This window comes from Pocillopora damicornis, chromosome 13, assembly GCF_964200805.1.
Source record: "Pocillopora damicornis chromosome 13, jaPocDami1.2, whole genome shotgun sequence".
NCBI classification, from domain to species: Eukaryota; Metazoa; Cnidaria; class Anthozoa; order Scleractinia; family Pocilloporidae; genus Pocillopora; species Pocillopora damicornis.
In genome coordinates this window covers 18323354-18332861 of record NC_142682.1, presented here as the reverse complement: position 1 = coordinate 18332861, position 9508 = coordinate 18323354, and the positions used below count along the sequence as shown (strand labels likewise).

Here is a 9508-nt window from a genome sequence, read left to right as displayed (position 1 = left end):
AACGACTCCGAGCAGTAGTTTCAAGTTCGTCATCTGTCCAACTTAAATTTGCATCTTGATCGACTCTAGCCCCTTTTTTCAGCGGAATTTTGTTTCATCGATCGAGGCAAGAAGCAATCTTGTAACCACTCGATCCAATTTTGTGAGAAACTTGTGGATTATTAAACTTTAAAACGATCTAAGATGAATCCTGGCAAACTATGCCGGCAACTCTTATGAGTAGATCAGGATTTGACAACTTGAAGTTTTTAATAACTGACGCGACAAAAATTTGTTATGACAAAATTCTATCCTTTGGTTTCATCGAGGCAATTCTAGTTTTGTCTGCTGGTTGGAAATCAATAATCAGGGTCGGGGGCTGGATATCGGTTTGACGGTGAAAAAACTTTGTCTTCTATGGAGCCATTTTCGAAAATTGAAAATTTTATGACAAAATTTTGTAAATACAGCCACTCGTTCGACCGGGTCAATAATGTTGAAACATCTATTATGATAACACATTCAAACTCGTTGGATCAGTATCGAACTAAGATTTTCGTTAAAATGGGAAACAATTTTTTTTAATAGCCATGTTTGAGCATTGGTACTATTTAGTAAATATGAGGGCAAACTCACAACGCAAGGAATACTCCTGCAAAGGGGCACAACTTTTCTGCTTCATACTCAGTCAGTTCAGGTCAAATTTTGTTACGTGGATGACTTGAGTATAGCTGATGTGATCATAACTCTTAACATCCGCCAACGGCCCATCCTCAAGCTCCCTGATTCCTTCTGCAATCTGTTCATCATTCAACTGATGAAGCATGCTCATGTATCGACATCGGTACATCTCATACAACTTGGATTTTGTCAGAGACATCGGGCAGCAATACTCCTTCTCTGATACACGTACGTTTGGATCTGCAACGAGCTTTCGGAGAAGTTTTCGCTTTTGGATGCCAATCTCCACCGCTGCTTTCTCGACTCTTTTCGCACTTTTGAAACATGGTTAACCTGTGTCCATTGTGGTCACTTCGATAAATATGCCTCCGGGGCGCAAAGAGTGAAAGATGCTTTTGTAGACGGCGACAGGATCTGCGAAATGGTGCGCGGCGCCAATAGATATCACTCTATCAAAGCAATGGGCGATTTCGGGATGAGAAAAAAATTCTTCAGCAGTTTTCAGAACTGGGTAGGTTCCTTCTCGCTTCCACGCTTTTTCTTGCATTTCTACGCTGGGATCCACGCACCAAATTGGTTTGGTCAGTCCGCACTTTTCATAGAGTTTTTCGGCGATGATCCCCGTCCCACTACCAATGTCAGCTATAATGTGATGTGGCTGCAAGTCCAAACATTCTATCAGAATTGGAATATTTGCTTCATGAAATTCTTTAAAGAAGTAATCGAACTTGTCTGCCACAGAACCATAGTGATCTGATAAAAAATAAAAAATAAAACCACGATATCAAGACATAGCTTGAGGATGTTTGTGTGTTTTGTCCGCGTTATTCTGTCCTTCACGCGCCCGACCCAGGCCCATTCGTTTTTTCACTCTACTATTGCGCCGTTTATTAATTCGCTCCGTGAACGCCTGGAACACGCCAAGTTTACACCAGTTCAGATGGCTATTATTAAATTACCTAGATAGCTTCGTTTTCTCTTGAGAAATATAAAGATGCCAGTTATAACCGCTCCCCCTCCTTTGTCTGCCTATCGCTTTTACCACTAATTTAGAGGTAGAGGTCACCAAATCTTAACGGCCCGTTTGTGATTGTCCACCTGTTTTAAAAAGAATGAATTCGTTTAATCTGATCGTTATATGCTTATGATTAATGATTTTCGTCGGGTGGTGGTGACTGTTAAGTCACAAAACTCAGCGAAAAGGCAAGTATGTTCAAAAGCACTACACGTATGCGTGCAAATCCATGACCTTTTGGCTCCACATATCCACAGGAAATTGCCGATGTAACACCTATTTCTTTTTCGGCTTTTAGATGATCGGCTGGACAAATTTCACAAATTGTGCAAATTTTGCGAGATTTCACCGTAGCAAACTGAAGAAAATCAAAGGCAAAGCCAAATTATCGATGGCGAGCGCCTCCCTTCGTGGAGCCTTAGCTTGAAAACGAAAATCATTTTGTTAATATTTACTACAGCAAACGATTGTCCGAACCTTACTCATCGCCGTTTTATGATCTTTAGGACCTAGAAAAGCGAAAATATAAAAGTTTTCCGGAAAAACGTCACGCTGCGCGTGCACCAACATTAAGCAAAACCTAGAACTCTATCGAGCTTCCTAAAGGTTACTTCCCACCTTTGCGGGCGTCAATCAACAAAAGTATGTCAGGCTTTTTCGATATTCTGATTGGTTGTCTAGATATAGGCATCTAAAGTTGGAGTAGCTAAAAATATGCGAGGCGTTTTGCGTAAGTGGACATCACGGGACAAATATTTCAAATATCGTTTGTCATTATTCCTGGAATGTTTTGGCGAAATTGGACGAAAATTGGTTAAATCTAGATACCCTATAAATTCGCTCAAAGTTATTACATTCTTACCAATTTTAGCTCAAGTTCGCAAACAACTAGCGCCACGCCAACGGATTATCACGCCTCCTGAAACAGCAAATCAATGGGATAACGGGACTTCCTGGCGTCATTGACGATGGATCAAGATTTCCCGGGTAAAGCAACCCATTGCAAACTCTTTTTCTTTTTTTTCGGTAACAGCCGGTTTCGCTACTTGTTGAGTACGCTACGTTCGGGTTCGCCACATGTTCGCTACCGACTTACATGCCGAATTCGCCGCTTACTTTATCCTACCATTCTATCTACTTCCACGATCTTTTAGAACCAACATCTTGTTTTAAAGAAATCTTCCTTACTTAACCTGAAATGGGCACCATGTTTTAACATATTATCTTGGTTTTCATTGAGCTAAGAGGGGAGGGTGTTGAAGTCCTAAATGTAATAACTGTCCTAAATGTAATAAAGTCCTAAATGTAATAACATTTTGTCCTAAATGTAATAAAGCCCTAAATGTAATAACGTTCGGTCCTAAATATAATAAGCCTCCTATGCAATCGTTTAACTGCGCTAACATTAAAATGTTAAAGTGACAGCTGTTGCGCTAAAGAATCCTCTGACCAATATTTATGGATTATTGCGGGCTCACTGATATTAATCAGTGTCTTTTTATTTGTTAAAGAGGTAGGTTGAGAAGCATTGGCTACAAAACCTTATACTGATACTGATGTGCTTTTGGCATCAAATTGACGGACGCAAAAGCAACGAGAACGTTGACTAATAGCTCTTTCTATATCATTGCCTCAGACTCTTAAGTGTAACAGATTTTGACGAAATACTTCTGTCGTCAGTGCTGAAGTTAACACTTGATGAACCGAATTACAAGGAAAAAGAAGTCCACCGACTCATACGTTAGACAAATTCTGGGCTCAGAAGGGCATTCTTTGTACTGTCTTCCCTTGCCGGATTTGTACGGGTCTGCATAAAATATATTCATATGAGTTATTGACCAAGCTTGAGGTCAAAATGGCTATATATTGGCTGAGTTCTTTTTTTTTTTTTGCGTTTTTATGGACGGAGACGAGGTCACGGTCCATAAAAAAGTAGAAAAAGAACGAGGCTAATATCCAGTAATCTTGACCATACAAGCTTGGCCAAGAGAGTTTATATTCTCTTGGCTTAATCATTAAAGGATTCATTGTATAGCAAAAGATTTCGCTTTGATAAGAATCAAGAATGGCCTGTTTATTTCGAGAGCCAATAGTGAAAGCCAACTGTGTTTGCAGTACAATGAACCCAAGAGGGTCGTTTATTTTTTTCTATGTATATGCAAACATTGTCCAAAAGTTACGAACTTTGTAAGTTTTCTTGCGTGGGATCAATACGGGGTATCCCGAGCGGGCGAGGGTGGGCCCATCATGCCCGCTCAGGTAGCCAATCAGAACACAGGATTCACTTCATCTTGCCCACGTGCGCTGCTAACTATTTGATAAAGTGACTTGCAGAGCAGGATATCGACTGACCAATCATATGCTATCCCATTTCACGATCACAGGTCTTGACATGTTACCTTTTTTCCCCGCAAGAGTCAAATTGAACCATTGAGCTACACCAATCAACACATGATGGTCAGTTGACGGTCTAATGAACCATTCATTTTTTTCCTTTAGCCCCTTATGACGGGTTCATCAGTTCTGCGAAGCGAAATATTAGGAAAACATATATTTTACAGTTGATCTCAAGTTTATATTTCATTTTTTGTCTTCAGCTCTTCTCCCCGCCGTGAGGGGAGAAAATTAATAGATAAATAGATGAATGAAAAAAGAAAGCTCAACAGTTTCCACTTATAGTTATATGGTACATGAACTGATTACTGAGGTGGAGTAAAGCCATAGAGGGCTGGAAATGCAATACCCCAAGTTCAAAATTGAATAAATCAGGATAGTCATTCTTAAAAATGAACTCAAATGCTTCATCAGAATCAATCGACACTGAATAACATTGATGTGCAAAATTTCAATAACGCTACTGATAATAATAATTTCTTTTGGATTAACATGTGACACAGCGAAATCATTCAAACTGCTTTAAAATGGTGCATCACTACTAAAGACTTTAACACGAACGATAACATCAACAATAGCATGCTAGTTCATCACCAATTGTAGTCAATTTCTTTTCCAAAAAGTCTTAATGGTTACGTACCAATCGATTCCATCCTATTGAGCTTCCAGCCAAGCACTAGCCCACTTTGGGCTGGAAATGATTTTCTTCAACTCGATCAATAAACCGCTTATAGGACCATACTTCGACTGCTGATATTTCCTATGTCCAGCAAGTAAAAAGACGCTGATTAATATCAGTGAGCCCATAATGTGACATGTATACTGGTCAGCGGTTTTTTGGTGCAACAGCTGTCACTAACATATCAATGTGGATGTCCGCCATGACAACAATGCACTGCAGGAGTCAAACGATTGCATTGGAGGCTTATTACATTTAGGACCAAATTTTATTACATTTAGGACCAAATTTTATTACATTTAGGACTTTATTACATTTAGGACCAAATGTTATTACATTTAGGACCAAATGTTATTACATTTAGGACTTTATTACATTTAGGACAGTTATTACATTTAGGACTTGCTGTTGAAGTCCTAAATGTAATAACTGTCCTAAATGTAATAAAGTCCTAAATGTAATAACATTTGGTCCTAAATGTAATAAAGCCCTAAATGTAACAACGTTCGGTCCTAAATGTAATAAGCCTCCTATGCAATCGTTTAACTGCGCTAACATTGAGATGTTAAAGTGACAGCTGTTGCACCAAAGAATCCTCTGACCAATATTTGTGGAATATTGCGGGCTCACTAATATTATTCAGCGGCTTTTTATTTGTTAAAGACGTAGGTTGAGAAGCATTGGCTACAAAACCTTATTCTAATACTGATGTGCTTTTGGCATCAAATTGACGGACGCAGAAGCAACGAGAACGTTGACTAATAGCTCTCTCTATATCATTGGCTCAGACTCTTAAGTGTAACAGATTTTGACGAAATACTTCTGTCCTCAGTGCTGAAGTTAACACTTGATGAACCAAATTACAAGGAAAAAGAAGTCCACCGACTTATACGTTAGACAAATTCTGGGCTCAGAAGGGCATTTTTTGTACTGTCTTCCCTTGCCAGATTTGTACGGGTTTGCATAAAATATATTCATATGCGTTATTGACCGAACGTGAGGTCAAAATGGCTATATATTGGCCGAGTTCTTTTTTTTTTTTTTTGCGTTTTTATTGACTGAGACGAAGTCACGGTCCATAAAAAAGTAGAAAAAGAACGAGGCTAATATCCAGTAATCTTGACCATACAAGAGAGTTTATATTCTCTTGGCTTAATCATTAAAGGATTCAATGTATAGCAAAAGATTTCGCTTTGATAAGAATCAAGAATGGCCTTGTATTTCGAGAGCCGATAGTGAAAGCCAACTGTGTTTGCAGCACAATAAACCCAAGAGGGTCGTTTATTTTTTCTATGTATATATGAAAACATTGTCCAAAAGTTACGCACTTTGTAAGTTTTCTTGCGTGGGATCAATACGGGGGATCCCGAACGGGCGAGGGTGGGCCCATCATGCCCGCTCAGGTAGCCAATCAGAACACAGGATTCACTTCATCTTGCCCGCGTGCGCTGCTAGCTATATGATAATGTGACTTGCAGAGCAAGATATCGACTGACCAATGATATGTTATCCCATTTCACGATCACAGGTCTCGACATGTTGCCTTTTTCCACGCAAGAGTCAAATTGAACCATTGAGCTACACCATTCAACACATGATGGTCAGTTGGTGGTCTAATGAACCATTCATTTTTTTCCTTTAGCCCCTTATGACGGGTTCATCAGTTCCCGAACCGAAATATTAGGAAAACATACATTTTAAAGTTGATCTCAAGTTTATATTTCATTTTTTGTCTTCACCTCTTCTCCCCGCCGTGAGGGGAGAAAATGAATAGATAAATAGATGAATGAAAAAAGAAAGCTCAACAGTTTCCACTTATAGTCATATGGTACATGAACTGATTACTGAGGTGGAGTAAAGCCATAGAGGGCTGGAAATGCAACACCCCAGGTTCAAAATTGAATAAATCAGGATATTCATTCTTTAAAATTAACTCAAATGCTTCATTAGAATCAATTGACACTGAATAACATTGATGTGCAAAATTTCAATAACGCTACTGATAATAATAATAACAGAAATCATTCAAACTGCTCTAAAATGGTGCATCACTTCTAAAGACTTTAACACGAACGATAACATCAACAATAGCGTGCTAGTTCATCATCAATTGTAGTAAATTTCTTTTCCAAAAAGTCTTAATGGTTACGTACCAATCGATTCCATCCTATTGAGCTTCCAGCCAAGCACTTGCCCACTTTGGGCTGGAAATGATTTTCTTCAACTCGATCAATAAACCGCTTTAAGGACCATACTTCTACTGCTGATATTTCTTATGTCTAGCAAGTAAAAAGGCGCTGATTGATATCAGCGGGCCCATAATGTGACATGTATACTGGTCAGCGGTTTTTTTGGAGCAACAGCTGTCACTAACATATCAATGTGGATGCCCGCCATAACAACAATGCACTGCAGGAGTTAAACGATTGCATTAGAGGCTTATTACATTTAGGACTAAACGTTATTACATTTAGGACTTTATTACATTTAGGACCAAATGTTATTACATTTAGGACTTTATTACATTTAGGACAGTTATTACATTTAGGACTTCAACACATGCAGCCACCGCATCCAATCAGTGCATTTTGACCCTTACGGGCCGCTCATTTTGACTGTTCTCATTGCTAGGTACTGATTTTCCACAATTATGCAACATGTTTGAGAGTTATTTTGATGAAGTAATGCAAGCATATTACTCAACAATATACTGTTTTGTCCATTTTTTTTATCGATAATTCATTATTGTTAGTTCTTTACCACTCATTTCTTCTTCGCCTAAAATTTCATTCAAACAGAATGGTAGATAAGCGCATGGCAAAGATAACGATCTTTACTCTGGAAAAATTAAGTAAAACAATAGAGTGAATTTGTCATGTTCCACTCCTTATTTTTTCTGAGTGATTGTGAAATTTGTGTTGTAAAATTTGAAACACCTTTTTTGCAGCACACAGAGTAGCATTCAAGTGAATCTGCTTCACCGTCATTGTAGGAAATCCAAATGACAAAAAATCTATCTTCAACGCTCTAAGTGGATTTCTTTGGTTAGCAGCGCGTTGAAGTAAGGTATCTTGATTCCCATTCGGACAGCACTTTTGGTATCACAAAAGCTGCACGAACTTTTTCGGATTTAGAAATGATTCTTGATCGGACTTTTGTGTCTGGAGGTTATGAAGATATCACAACAACTGTAATGTTTGTGGGTGATTGCATTACAAAGGCACCGTTTAATTTCCGCTCTGCTAGATCCTCCTCACTGCGCGGTTATTTAAGCCATTATTCATTGGAAAGAACTCAGAGATATTCTATTAAATAGTTACACATACAAACACGAAGCAAAAGGTTTTAACGTGCTGAGATTGTGTTGACGCATTTGTACACAAAAAAGCATTTCTTCAAATGAAAATCGAAGAACATTGCTCAGAAAGGAAGCAAAACAATTCGCCTGGGAAAGACCATATTGCTTTGATGTGTTTATTGTCGATGGCATATCTTAATATTTATGTATTTTTCACACATTTTCCTTTATCCTGTTACACACTCGATTTTGATCGCCCCGCAAAAGTACATTTCTCTCCATCTCTTTTATATCATTGTGATAACTAAAGTAAAGAATGTACATCGCATAGAATCCTTTTTTCACTATTATTATGTCAAGATAGACATTTAAGCACTCGAAGATTTTAACCTGATCCTGGTGTCTGAAAGCTCGATACGAGCATCACGCACCAGAAACAAGAAATTCAGTGCACGCAATTATGTTTTTAGTAGTAGGTTTTAGAAATGTTTTACCGCTCGAAAGGAAAACAGATGACAGAAACAAACTAAGGCACACTTTCTCCATTAAACAACTAGGTCTTCTAAAACAAATTAATGAACAGTGATAGTGATAAACAGATTTAAGAAAGCCGTGGTAAGCCGCTTCAATCACTGATAGCCTCCTGAGACTGACCTGCATTTTTTGTTTTTGTTTTGGTTTGTTTTTCTCCTTCGAACTTCCGTTCAGCTCGATGAAATCAGCGTTTCCAGTCTAGGCTGAGCTGAGCTATCGGTTCTTGTCTGCGAGAAAATTTACTGGTTCAAACCAAAATACCACAATGTGTCACGTGAGTCCTATTTCGAGTCCTGATGTGTCACGTGAGTCCTATTTCGGTGATAAATGCTGGCCAACATCCATTCTTAGCGGGATAATACATCAATAATATTCCAAATACTTCCTTTGTTAAGCATAAATCTATTCATAAGGTTGAGGCAGTCGTATCTGTCAGTTTCAATGGTGCATTATAAGAGTTGTGTTCCACTCCGGCCTGCCTCCGAATAGTTCTTCGCCATCTTTAAAAATGGTGTTGTAAAAATGTATTTATAATCTGGCGCATCCTTGTCAATCCTAAACCTTTGGACAGAAGCACAATACCAAGCAAATGGAAAATTTTATTTTCTTACAGGGTAATGGTATTCTGAAAACTGAATATTGATTTCTTATTTCATCTCAAACACACAAAACTGACATGAGTAACTCTGGTCGGAAGAGATCTTTGCTGTAGTGGATCAGATTTGCAAATTATTACATGCCTCTTGCGACGAAGCTATCTCAATTGAATAGGAGTAGGAAGCTCTCGTTAGCAACTTAAGAGCCTCAGCATATCAGTTAGTCGCCTGAGGAGGTTATTGCGACTATATTTGAGCACAATCCGTAGATTCATTGTTTCAGTGATTTGATAGTTTGCTGTAAGAACCCAAATACAATTTGAAAAAAGATA

The 9508-nt window shown here is 38.4% G+C and overlaps 1 non-coding gene across 1 annotated transcript; it reads right to left on the bottom strand.

The window, feature by feature from the left end:
• Positions 1–532: 532 nt before the first annotated feature.
• LOC113670691 (uncharacterized) lies at positions 533–1444 on the bottom strand (the record flags this gene model as incomplete). Its single annotated transcript, XR_016182207.1, has 1 exon — positions 533–1444. It is a non-coding gene; the product is annotated as an uncharacterized LOC113670691 (transcript).
• Positions 1445–9508: the final 8064 nt, after the last annotated feature.